Genomic DNA, 15,088 nt, shown 5'->3' on the forward strand with positions numbered 1-15,088 from the left:
GATTTCATAAACTGGATTGTTTATTCAACCCCATTTCTAAACACTTCACCCTTATTAATCGATCTTAACAAGTGGTATCAGAGCTGTTAAAATCTTGTCTTCAATATTTCCAAACACTCAAATCTAATAAATATGTTTTCGTTTAATAAAATATTCCCATGTTTTCAAGAGAGGAATTCGAGAAAAATTAGAATACGAGTTCATCTAGCTGCACAAGTATGTCATAACTAACGAACCAACGAGAATACTGATTAGCACATCGAACGAGATTTGATTGAAAAAATTGATAATAATTAATGAGTTTTATTATAAGAAGAATCGAAGAGCACAACTTCAGTAGTGTTTTAGCTCCATGGTTTTGAAGATATCAAATATTAAATAATCTTGTTCTATGTTTTCATGAAGTCATTGTTTACATATTTTTTATTTTAAATTTTTTAGTTATTATTTATTTATTAAATACAGTATGAGATGGAGCCAGCCCCAGGTAATTTGAATCATGACTCCGCCACTAGACACTGCTATTAGATGGTTGGATCACCTGGAGGAAGGGGATGAAGGTGGCTTATGGAAACGGAGGGGAAGGGATTTACGGGTTGGCCTTGTTCTTTTATTCCTTTGTATAAAAGAAATGACAAATATGTATATGTATGTGTTTTGTATTGGTTACTAAAAATAGTAACTCATGTTCATTTATGTAATTTTTGTATTTATTTTGTCTTCGTATGTTATTTAAACCCCAAATGTATTTTGCATCGTTTAAATTCTCCGATATTCAAAATTCATATTTTTAACATATTTTTTAATTTTATTTGACATAAATAATTATTTTAATTAACAATTTAATAATTATTTTAATTATGTCAAATTACTGGATAATTAGTTATAAGGTCTTACGATGATGTTGAACAGTTTAGATTATTAAAATCACTTTCAGATGAGAAGAAAAGAGAATGATCGGTTTGAGTTTGGTACTTTTAGATTGTGAAGATGAATTACTGTAATCTTCTTTTACATATTTTTTTTTTCCGACAAATATTAATATCTTTTTGGATCTTTATTCATATAAATGTTTATCTATTTAAATAAATAAAGTGTTAATTCTATTTTATCTTGAATCGGAAATTGTTATTTTGTTATCATCATAATATTTTAGTTTCAAAATATATATCCATTACATAAAAATGGTAACATTATTAAATAATACAAATATATCAATTAATAAATTAATACTCAAATATAACATACTTTCAAAATATTTATAAATATTNTTAATATAATTCGTAAAAATATAATTAAAAATATTTTTTTTATTTATATTTAAATTAAGGTGCAAGTCTTAAAGCCACTAAGTTTACTGTAAAGGCCTAAATCAAGTGCAGAAATTTTAGTTCACCAGAGTCACATACGTCGGAACGATAAGTGTGATTTTTCATGAGTTGTCATATTAGTGTTTCAATCATCATACACCGTCGTTTTTACTATGCGATTTTTTTTATGATATCCAAATTTTCATGTTGAATATTTTTCTGAATTCCTACATACCAATGCCAGATTTTGAAAAATTAAAATAGTGATTAGGTCTGCTTCGGTCGACGAACATAGTACATTCGGGATCCCATGATAGATATTTATTTTATTATATTTTTATCAATATTATAAAATACATTTTAGTTTTATATTTGATTTGATAATTATTTTTCATAATATAACGTATAAATAAATATAATACTTTTTTTAAAAAATTAATCAATAAAATAAGCTTGAAAAATAAAAAAGTCTACCTAATTGAATTTATTCATGATAATTTGACTTCAAAGAAATTTAGGTCAAGGATAAAATTTATTTTTAGTTTGATCATGTATCAATTAAACAACATTTTATATATAAATTTGTCAGTTCATCAGTAGTTATGTGCGCCATATGAATTTTAGTCATTTTATCATAAAAATAATATTTTTAACATAACTGAAAAAAAATATTTTTGTAGTAAAAAATAATATTTTGAACATAAAAAATATAATAACCACGAATCAAATATTTTTCACTTAAATAATTTTCACTTAAATCAACATATATTACACAATATTTATTTATAATATAATTAATAAAAAACAAAATTTTTACATTAAAAATAATATTTTTAACATAAAAATAAATATTTTTTTACACAATCTCATTTTTATATTAATCCTGCTAGAGATGCACGTGGACCCATATATGATACTGATGGAAAATGTGGGATTCTGTCTTCTTGTGTGTCACGTGAGATGCAAGTTGGTCCACATGCTATTGGTTGGTTTTATCGGTAATGATTTGATTTTGACTTGAGCAATTTTTGAATTGAAAAAAATGGGCCTGATTTTGGATTAATACGGCTGGGCCCATTTAGATGTTTATCCGTTCACTGAAGCAACCTGATTCAAGTTGCCAGGCGTAACTCTAGGTAGGGATGGCAAGGGATCGGGACAGTAGCGGGTTTGTCATTCTCATCTTCATCTTCGAATCCCATTCTCACACCCATACCCGCCCCAATCCTAGCTTTTTCGGGTTCGAGGAATCCCCAAACCCGAAACTTCGGGGATCAACTTCTCATCCCTGTTTCAAAAATATTAATATAGCAAGACGATGACGGATTCAGAGATTTTATCACACCAAAAATTATTATTATTTATTATTAATAGAGATAATATTAATATTAATAATAATATTATTATTAATATTTTAAAAAATATTATTATTATTATATTATTAATACTAATAATACTATTATTTTATTATTGATATTAATTTCTGGGCGGGTTCGGGGATTTCGGGGATGAGGATAGTAATCTCATACACGCCCAAACTACATCGAGGATTTAAAAAAATCCCCGAACCCGAACCCGAACCGAACCCGAAAAAATCGGGGATCCCCATCCCCGTTTCGGATTTTCTCGTGGAGCCCAAAACTCGTGGGGAAAGTTGTTATCCCTAACTCTAGGTGCTGGATGGAATGATAGGAGAGATATTTATGGAATTTGAAAAAGATGTCACCAACGTGCTACTAAAATATGTAACTTTTCATTAATAGTAATATAGATATATAATATAAGGTTTTAAAATTTATTATCAGATAATTTGATATAATTAGAATTATTTATATCAAATAAATTTAGAAGTTGAATTAAAAATATGTATTTTTAAATATATGATATTTAAATAATATAAAATACGTATAGATTTAAATAACACACGAGTATAAAATAAATATAAAACTGGGTTATTTGGGCATGATTTACTATTATTAGTAAGCTACAAATACATGCACATACATATACACATTAAACATTTATATAAGGGGGAAAAAAAGTAAAAAGAACCCCAACCGTACGCTAATCATAACTTAATGTTCTTGCTGACACCGTCAGTGATTTCTAGGAGATCATGAGGCGATGTTACTAGACGCTCTTATCATAATCCGATGGTGCAATCAGACTTGAGTTATGACATTCTTAATAAAAGAGTTGATGAAAAGAATGTGTCTAATTAGAGCAAGCCTGAATAAGAATAAATGTTATTTTCAATCACATGGAGATTTGAACCCACAGCTAAATGTATCTCTGAAAAATTGAGGGTCACACAAGTATCGGATTTTGTGTTCCCATTAAGATTGTCAAAGTTCAAAGAGTTGAATTTGGCGACTGTAGTTTGATGGAGATCATACAGAATGCTTATAAAGGAGTTTAAATGTTGATTTCATAGCATGGAAGAAATGAAAGTTAGCTTAACTGCTAATTGAGTAAGGAGAGTGAAATTGTCTTTTTTGGTGAAAGACTTCATAAAACTGGCAGCTGCAAAAAATTAGATAAATGGAAATTTTGATCTTCGAAATTTTCAATTATCATAAAATGAACAAGATTTGTACCCTTGATACATCGGTGCTTTCAGATCTTCGATCGATGTTATAATGAGTTTATAATTATTTTTTTAACGAGTTTAGATTTTACTAATTAAATAATGATATTAGTAGTAGTTACTATTAATATGTACAATATTCTCATAAAATATTTTAGAGGAATCTAGAATTAATTAACTAAAAAATTAATCATACAAATTAAATAATGGTTAATTAATACATGATATAATAGAATGAAGATCTAATTAATGAAAAGTAAGAATACATATGATTTGTGTAATTTTAATAAATATGCTATTTGGTAATACAAAACACGCAACATAAGACAAAAAAAATACACAACAAAATTCATGATCTCCTCCCAAAAGGTCTCGGCCATTACGAAAACTTTGAAGAAAAATGTTTGACAATCACCTATCAACTGGGGTTCTGAGGTTCTCCTGCTAAACCACCTATCAACTAGACAATCAGCTGAACTGTTCATTTGACATATCAGTTCATTTGATTCAGTTTGTGCGATCAGTTGGTTCTTCAGTTTGTGATTTAGACACCCCATAACTGATCCTAGCTTCTGCATACTTAAGGTAAATCATTAGTAACAAAATGACAAATTTTGTTAACATCAAAATCAAGATTGTGATATTGTTGAAAAGTTCCAACAATATGGATCTTTAAATTCATATCACCCAAGGAACGTTTCGAACATCGCAACAAATTTTATTAAATTTCCATTGCGCTTTGGGTGTGAGGAAACGGTACTCCAATAGCGGTATGAAGACCTGTTTTTCTCAATCGTATGCTTTATTTAAATGGTGTTGAGTTTATTATTACTAACCGCGTTCGAAGTTCTTGAAAAATAATCGCCACAGAAATTAATTTTTCGAAAAAAAAAAAAATTTGTGGCTTCCCGAAAAAGTTCCGGGCAGTGTGCGTGGACAACTGTTGTCATGCTGCCTGTCTAGATTTTCACACACAAAAATGTAATGGGGCGGGCAGACCTGCCAGTCGCAAATGCTGCCCGAACAGTTTGGGCAGCGGACAATCGCCCTGCCTGAACTGTTTGGGCAGTGCATAACAAGCTGCCTGAGATAGTCTCGGACATTCCTGCTCTAGAAGGACTCTCTCTAGGGACGTCCCTGAGCGTTTTTTCATATTTTCAAAAAATTTTGGTAAAATTGATATTTTATAAAAATTAATCAAATTAACCCTCGAAAATAAATTTTGATGAAATTATGGAATTTTCTCATGAAATAAATAATTATAATTAGATTTTAACTATTTATAGTAAAAATTATTTTATAAGAAATTTAATTATTTGAAGTTAAATAATAGTGTTTGTTTAACTTATTAATTATGGCGGTCCGTGATAATTTACAAGATACATAATTTGTTGTAATATGTGATATTATGCAATTAATATAATATTTGATATTAGATGATAAACGGATGATCGAAAGTCATGACCAATTTGCTAGTTGTATATTATGATATTTTAAATGTTATTTTAATTATTTGATAAGTATTTAAATTGGGTATGCGTTTTGGCGAGTTCCACTCCTAAATTTTATCATAATGTGCCATGGAAATTTAATATAAATATTAGATTTAGTGGGAGACCAAAATTTGAAGATGATGGGTTCAGATCCTCGAAAGGAGTTTTGAAGATTGAAGACATATAAAATATTAGATGGTTATGTAATATTACATTTACATTCCTGCATATACCTAGGTTTGGACATGGATCCATATATGGCTGATATGGATCATTTAGCTCTTGGTTATCGATCATCTTTTATTATTTATAATACATGTGATATATTATAAATAATCAGTATGTGCGTTATTATTGATATAAAGAGTTACATGAATCTGGGAAGCATACAAACATACATGACACAAGTTTTAAAAATTAATGATGATATAACTTTTTAAAATAAAATCCCTCATTTTGGATAAGATCCAAATTTAAATTAAGCCTATTAAAAATAAAATTTAAATAAATTTTAATATTTCCTCGTCTTTCATCAACGGTGGTTGCATGATGAACGCTATGCGCGGTCAGTATCTGGCTCATATTATTGGAGAAGCCTGGAAGCCGGAAAGTTGTGACTTTTCCTGACATATTTGATGTGAACTACGTGGAACTTCCATGATTTTGGTTCATATTATTGAGAGATCTCATGGCGACCGTCCACTAAGGTTCAACATAGATGGGTCGGGCTCTACACGTGAAGAGGAATAAGATCATATTGTTAGGTCCTCCTCAAATATGAGGCAAAATTGGTAAGGGTTGCAAGGAGTTGCAATTAGACTCTACATTTTAGAAATTATGATTGTCTGATATCACTCGGGATCATAATTTATCAGTTGAACCTTACGCACTCACTAAGGAAATTGGATTTCCCGTTTTCATCTAAGGGTGGTGAAAACGTCAAAAATAGTGGGAGGTAATTCATAAAAGTAAATGGATCAACAAAAGGAAATTTGGGGCGGATGGGAAGGAAATGACCTTCAAAGCAAGATTGGTAGCAAAATGATATACTCAAAGGCAAGATACAGACTATGATGAAACATTTTCTCCAGTGGCAATGTTCAAGTCTATTAGGATATTGCTAGCCATAGCAGCATGATATGACTATGAAATATGACAGATGAATGTGAAGACATCGTTCATTAATATTGACATTAAGGAAGAGATGTACATGTCTCAACCGGAACGATTTACATCAGAAAGAAGTGAGCATAAAGTATGCAGACTTCAGAGATCCATCTATGTACTCGAACATGCATCAAAGAGCTGGAAACTCATATTTGACAACACTATCAAAGAGTTTGATTTTGCCAAGAACCCTGAGGAACCTCGTGTATACAAAAAAGTTAGTGGAAGTGCAGTGACATACCTAGTAATTTATGTTGACATACTACTCATTGAGAATAATGTAGGGATGTTGCAATCAACTAAAGTATGGTTAGCTAGAAAATTATCCATGATAGATATGAGTGAATCATCATATGTATTAGGAATACAGATTTATAGAAATAGATCGAAGAGGATGCTAGGGCTCATCGAATCCAATTACATCGATACCATACTGAAGAAATTCTCTATGGAGGAGTCCAAGAGAGGATATCTCCCAATGTGTCATAGTGTGACCCTACCAAGTCTATGTGTCCTAAGACTAATGAAAAGATAGAAGCCATGAGCAGTATTCCATATGCGTCTGCTATAGACTGCATAATATATGGTATGATATTTACTCGACCTGATATTGCATTTGCAATGAGTGATGCAAGAAGATATCAATTGAATCTATGTCCATTGCATTGGAAAGCCGTGAAAGACGTGAAACACATTCTTTAAGTACTTGAGATGAATTACAAATTTGTTCTTGGTTTACGGGAGTGGAAAGTTAAAATTGGAAGGAATACTGATTCTTGCTTCCAATTAGATGTGGATGATTCGAAATAAATATCTGGATTTATATTCAAACTCAATGGTAGTATTGTCTCTTGGAAGAATGTCGAAATAATTTATATAAGATCCTCTCATTCAATAAATAAAAGATTAAAGGATTTTTAAAATTACTCTCTATGTCATATTTATAAATCAAACTGCAATTAAATTTTAAAAATTATTATTTATAGATCAAAATTACATTTTAAAGGCTCTTTTACAACATATGGATAGCTATATAATTGAATGGACATTAATCAATTGATAAGCTAAATTGCATTGCTAGCTAGCTCTGAAAAAATTAAAAAAACACAAAACTTATGTCTTCAAATCAATAGTATTTCAAAACTTATATCATCCTATATTATATATTGGAAAGAATGCCACCGATCTCCCTAACTACCTGGTCAGGAAGATTTTTGGAGAAAAAAGAAGTATAGAAACTAGCACATAGCTCGATTTTCAAATCAATAGCATAAATTCCCTAAAGAGTAAAATACGAATGAGTTACATATACTCAGGGGTGTAGCCATGATTTTACACTGTGAGGGTTAATCATTATTTATTTAAGAAAAATTATTGCTAAAAAATAATAATTCAGAATTCATAATAATATACATAACATTTATGAATAATATTTCAAGCACGAGGTCCAACCTAAGTACAATTAAACTTGAAACTCCATTTCACCGTAAGATTGGCGAGAATGACCCAACTCAAGCATAAAACAAAATAAATGTGTCAAACTTTAGTAAAATCATAAGCGGTGAAAGGTTCTCGTATGAGTTTCATCACTCGGAATCCCCTCGCTTCTCCGAACTGCTCCGTCGCTTGCCCATCATTCTCATCTACACCATCCAAGCATACAAGTTTGGATTAGCCCCTCCGGAGCTCATCTCGGAGTACTAGTCTCGTGATTTCGCCGCAAGTATTCATATAATATCAAAATATCATTCACTTGTCAAATCTTTCATTTAAGACTATGTTTGGTTGGAGTATAAAATTCTGAAATGATTAAGAGATAAATGATAAAAAGAATGATTGAAGTAGAAATATAATATATAATGATAAAATAATATTATGTTTGGTATGATTGTTAAGAATTGGTTAATTAAGAATCTATTGATGAATTGACAAGCTCATCCACTTCGACGGCGGTTACGGTGTGGTGGTCGGCGGCGGTTGGCGGCTTGCGGCGTCGTCGGTCGGGGGCGACGACGATGGTCGGCCTGCGGCGGCGACGGTCTGCCGACGGTGGTCGGCCGACCGGATGTGGGCGGTCGGTGGCAGGAAGTGGTGGTGAGTTTGGATATAGGAGAAGAGTAAAATTGGAAAAATAAGATGGATTAAGAGTTGGATAAATAATCATAAGGGGTGAGGAGTGATTATTTTATCTTAGTTAATATAACCTAATCATTTATAGGAGAGATTGACTTGGTTAAATAAAAATCCTACCAAACATGAGATTAGGTGGGTTAAAAAATATAAACCCACCGAATCCTTCGTACCAAATGTAGCCTAAGTGTAAACAAGCATGCCGTGTAAATAATTCAAGCACATGTTTAGGGAAAAGAATTATGTCCTGTGTAATTTTCACAAAACATAGACATGCAATCATACTTAAAAGTAATTTCATGAATTAATGTATAAAGACGAGTAATCTTTCTTACAGTTTGTCGCCATATGTGCTAAAATAAAATTCATTTTTTTCTTGAAAGAAACAACATAAAACTCATCGTGCATCAATAAAATTTTATAACTATTATTTTCTTGGGTAGTGCGTTCAAAATTGAACATAATTTTTAACAAATTTTACATAATTGGACTCCGGAAATCGACTTTTAGTCTTGGTTTTGAGAAAACGAGGTGAAAATCCCTAGACTTCTTGAGATAGAGAGAGGGTTATTCTTTTATATTCGGGTATATACTAACTAGGGATGTCAATGGGTCCGGGTTTTACCCACACCCGCAATGGACCCGCGTGTATGGAGTGGGTTTGGGCATACTAAATGGGTCATGGGGCGGGTCTCGGGTCCAATTTTTCAGCCCCGTCCGGATATGGGGCGGGTCATGGGTCCTATAAAACCCGCCCCATACCCACCCCATATATGTGGATATAAATAGTCTAGGGTTTTATTTTTATTAATTTTCATTTTTTTAGTAGCTCACATCACCCATAACGGTCTTAGTTATTCATATGTCAACTGTTGCATTTAAATATACTTTTAGCAATAGTGGAAGAATAGTTGTTTCTCATCTTTGTAGACTTAATCCAACGACTTTGGAGGCATTGATGTGCACGCGAAGATGGTTGTGAGGTGAGGTGAAAGGTAAATAAATTACAGTTTTATTTTGTTATTGTACTTTCATTTTAATTTTTTTACTGTACTTTATCTTTTTAAATTACATTTTTTTACAATTTGAAATTACAGTTTTATTTTTTCAATATACTTTATCTATTTAATTTTGTAGTTAATTCTTCAAGTAGTTTACCAACTTGTACCACCATTCTTGATGAAAGGAAAATGATCCCGAAGAATGTGTCTGAAATATTGCATACTCGCTGATTTTATATTAATCTGTTTAAATTATGTTATGACTTATTTTTGGGGATGTCAAGATTTTTTTGGAGTGCTAGTAAATCTTTTTTTATGCAATTCTTTATGTCGTGAAAATACTTTGTTTGTTATTATTAAGTGTGGTGAAAGACATGAATTAATTTTCCACAATGTTGTGTTTAGAGACTTGTCTGTTTCTTAATTCAGTCATGTGAGAAGAAAGATTACTTTTTTATTTTAAAAAAATTCGGGTCTCACGGGACGCACGGGTCTACCCGGCCCCGTTTCGTATTCGAGGTGGGGTGGGTCCGAAGAATATTTAACCGAGATGGGACGGGTAATGGGTCAAAGTTTTTTTCATGGAGAGGGTCTTGAGTTTAGCCAAATCCGTCCCATTGACATCTCTAATACTAACTTCAGAGTATAGGGTTTTGGGTTTAAAAACAACCCACGTTTTTTTAATGAATTTAATGGGTCTTTTCCGCCCCAAAACCTCTTAACATCAAATTATATTTCTCCCGAATAAGTTTTCCGCGTATTTCCTAAAAAATAATTTATTTCCACGCTCAAAATTTCTATATGTGGCAATTTCCCTTATTTGGCTAGCTTTGATCCCTTTCTCAGTGTTGTATCCCATACTTGACCAATTTGTTGGTCTAACTTGCGGTAATTTGAGATAATAAACTCAAAAATAAAGAATAAACTGGACACCGAGATTTACGTGAAAAATCCCTAAAAATTATTAGGCTAAAAACCACGAGCAAGATGAAAAGATTTCCACTATAATATTTTATGGAGTACAACTCACTCACTATGTTTCCAAAGAGAACACACTCTTAATATAGGAGAACAAACACCTTACAAATATTATAGAACTAAGCATTCAAATGCTATAGAACGATAGAAAATTCGAAGAAGGGATGATTTCAGAATGAAAATGAGATCTCTATTTATAGAGTCTCTGTCAGTGTAAAGATAACGCATCTTCTAAAATTTCCGTGAAATTTCCGCCAACCACGTTTTCAAATTCTTCAACCCCTTTCTTTGACTGGTTATTATTATTTAGCGACACAATTTATGTATTTCACCTAAAATTTATCTCACACGTTACATTAAAAGCGTAATTAAAATAATTAACGGTGCAAAACTTGAATTAAATTAATTTATTTTTTCTTAGGGGGTGGTTGGACATTACGTAAAGTTTAAAAATTGTCTGGTCTTGTCCGCGACATAAAGTGAGACGTCTACATATATCTGAATTTTCAAAATCGTGCCACAAAATTTAAAAATATTAGTTTTATATCGAGAATTCGGTGATTTTTGACTTTTTTTTAAGAGGAAGGTTTTCCTTTTTTGACTTTTTATATCAATAATTAAAGAAAATTCAAAAGTAAAAAGTTACTTTTTTAAAAAACAAGGCAGATACACCCCACCACGCCACATTATAGTAAAATAATAATATAATGTTAAATATTGAAAATTTAGATCAAATCTGATGTCTCACTTAGATAAAGTTTCAGAGCCACATACTTTTCGGCTTAGATAAGGTGTCAGAGACTCATGTCTTCTGAGCTTAGATAAAATGTCCGGACCTCATATTTCTCAGGCTTGGAATAAGGTTCTGGGGCCTCATACCCCAGGCTTAGATACGGTGTCGGGCCTCATGTCTCTCAGTCTTAGTATAAGCTGTCGGGGTCTCATATCTCCTGGATTTAGAATAAGATGTCGATGCCTCATGTCTTCTGGGCTTAGATAAAGTGTCGGGACCTCACACCTTCTGGGCTTAAGATAAGATGTCGGGGTCTTATGTCTCCCGGCCTTAGAATAAGGTGTCGGGGCCTCATGTCTCCCAAACTTAGATAAAGAGTCGGGGTCTAATACCTCATGTACTTAGATAAGGTAATGGGGCCTTATACCTCCTAGACTTTTAACTTTCATACATCTCCTGTTGGGTTAGTTTTCTTAAAAACCAAATCAGTAATCTGAAAATCCTGAATCTGAATCATTTACGATAGAGTGAGATTTCTTAGTTGAGCCGAATTAAGTGACTAATATAGTTGTACTCTATTGAGTGCAATAGCCAAATGCCCTTCCATAGCAATCCGGAAATAGCTGTCGAAATTCGAGCCCAGATGAAGATCCATTGATTAAATCTGAGTGCCGAGATGGTCAGGCTTATATTTGAGTTAAACAGTATCTACTTCTGTAGATCAGATTTCCCATAGACGAAGTCAATGATGAGGCCCGAGCAGATTAGGTGAACTGTGTGGGCAATCTACTGGGCAGAAAGGTGTTCTTTTTCTGTGAAAATTTTTAACTTGATGGGAAGAGCTCGGGTGGCCTGGCCTGGCCTAGTGGGATGAGCTTGGCTGGCCTGATGGGATGAGCCCGACATGTCTTGTTGAGATGAACCCGAGTGACCTGGACTGGCCTGGCCTATTGAGATGAGCTTGACCTGCCTGATGGGATGAGCCTGGTGGCCTGGCCTGTGAGTACCGTTGACCATGTAGGATGAGCTCAGGTCTGACGATCTGCACACACTCAACAAGAAAATGTCACCAGGGCACCAGAAAGGTTTCTGGCGTGACTACTCCAACGCTCAAGTCAATACGTGATTCACTAAATACAGAGAGAATTTATTGAATGCAGTAGAATGCAATATCTTATGTCCCAAATTAATGAGCAATATAGGGAGAAGATGACCTCGATTGTAGTGCATGGACATTGTTCCTGATTAGATATCTACTCACGCACTGTCCTCTGACATCTGCTCATACCTTGTCCTTGGTTAGCAAGCATGGGTCATAGGCACTGATTTTCAAGCTAATGATTTAGAGGCATGGTTACTCATGTTGGCGGGTCTGTCTCCTTGTGATCGGCCCAAGTGAGAAGGAACCCGATATGTAAAGTTCTTTGCTGGTGATTAAGTGAGATGAACCCTGGTCGGGCGACATGAACTTGGTCCGGTGACCTGAACCCTATTCGAGAGAGTTGAACCTTGTTTGGGCGAGGTGAATCTAGTCGGGCAATATGAACTCTGGTCGGGCGAGATGACCCTCGCTAACTTCTAACCGTGCTCTACTCAGTTTTTCGAGACCAATTTGGAATCTGATCCTGCTTTGGTCCCTCTTTCCTACCCGAATCCAATGGATGATCCAGGCTTTTCCAGGGCATAACCAAAATCCAATATGAGATTCCCAAATACGATTGGCGACAAGGAGCCTGAGTTGTGGGGAAAAAATGTTATGCCCGAGGCATTAGAAAACGATATAAAATATCAAATTAAATATTAGTATCTTTTTAAAAAATTAGAGTGATGCTATCATATGTAGGCTCGTATTTGAGGTTAGACGAACGAAACAGTAATTACTAGTATATGTGTGTGTCTATATATATATGCTAGGGTTTTTTAAAAGGATTTGTACAAATTAGGTGTATTGGATATCTCAATATATGCTTACAAAATAAACGTCAATATCCTCAATACTGATTTTAATTTTCTAACATTTTACAATCAGAACACCAACTCCTATCTCCTTCAAAGATCAAAACAAAGGCTTCTATTGAATAAACAACATACTTCAAGACTGACATCAATAATTTGGCGGTATTAAAATTCTGTTTTTGTTAATTGATAATTTTGTTTTCCATTAAAGATTAACTGAGTACTCTGATGAATTTCATTATTTTACGTGATCTTTGTTTATATTATGGAATTTATTTTTAAATATTATTGAGTAATCGAGAGTATGAAAATTAAGCACTACTTCGATTTCCTTAGAAAAAATATTTTGTTTTTGCTGCAAGTTTTTTGCTGCCCAATAGAAACATTGAGATATAAAAACTCCATATTGATGAGAGATTTATTTATGGAGTTGACTATCTTCAAATATATTTTGCCAATAAAAGCAAAAGGAGTTGTTGATATATTGAATTATTTGTAAAAAAAAAAAAAAAAGAGATGGTTGTTATTCAAACACTTACACGCAATTATAGTTAATAATTTGCGACTAAAACAGTAGTGTTCAAGTGATTATTTGAAATTATTTAACCTTAATATTTATGTTAATTTTTCACTTGTTTGTTAATAAAAAAAATTATGAATAACAAAATTTTGACTTATTTTTTGAAGGGTCCATGTTTTCAAATTCGACTGAGGTTCATAAAATGTCAGATACAACATTTGATCATATGTCCATATAAAAAAAATATAGAAATTAGTTTCATTCGATGATTATACGCTTTACTATGTCAAACGATGTTTTTTTGTATTGATGGATTATTTGAATGAATATAGATATAGATTTTTTGGATTTCAAATTCCTTCAGGGTCATATAAAAGTTGTATTTCAATCATTTTAATAGGAAAAAAAATTCCCCCAAAACCGAAATCATTTTAAACCCACTTCGAAATCCTTTCATCAAATCCAAATCCACCAACCAAATATATTCTGATAATAATAGCGATAGAGTATCATATTGTTAGAGTAAGTGTCCGACAAGCCAACTTGTGGCTAAGACTTTTATTGACTCTAATGTAAAAAATCTTTATTTTAATAATATTTTACGATTTAATTCGATTATGACAGTATACTTTATCTGTATACCCATGCAAGCTGCATAGATAAAATCTTTGAATATACAATAGGTACCATGAGGTCTGCGTTACAACGTAAGATCATAAAACTTAGTAGGAAGTGTACCATATATATTAAACAGGTTCTTAGTCGAATCAGTCGCCTAAAACAAGGATAAAGGTCGCTCAAGCTTGAGACTAATATCTGTGGTGTAAACGTCATGTTTCAATGGCAAGGGCATGTAGATGTCCATTCACACAGATGAGTGATCATATAATGATGCACTGAACAACCCTCCCTCGGACTGTCCAAGTGGTTCCCACTTATCGAGTGGAATAGTCCGCAGTTATGGTTGTACACCATTAGTCCTTTGACCCGTGATAATGTAGAGGCTATACGTACTAACATGCACTTTGATCCGTTTACCGACTCCATTGAGGATCGTCAGGTGGCGAGGTTGGGTGTAGTTTCGAAATACGTATGAGCAAATGCATTGTGGTCGGGGATTCACCATTTGCCTATGGGTGAAGATATCCTATGTGATCTGATGAGTTAATAGTGCAAGGAGTCTCTGGCCAGAGCAAGAAATGTGATTTAGGAA

This window comes from Primulina huaijiensis, chromosome 11 (genome assembly GCF_012295235.1).
Source record: "Primulina huaijiensis isolate GDHJ02 chromosome 11, ASM1229523v2, whole genome shotgun sequence".
NCBI classification, from domain to species: Eukaryota; Viridiplantae; Streptophyta; class Magnoliopsida; order Lamiales; family Gesneriaceae; genus Primulina; species Primulina huaijiensis.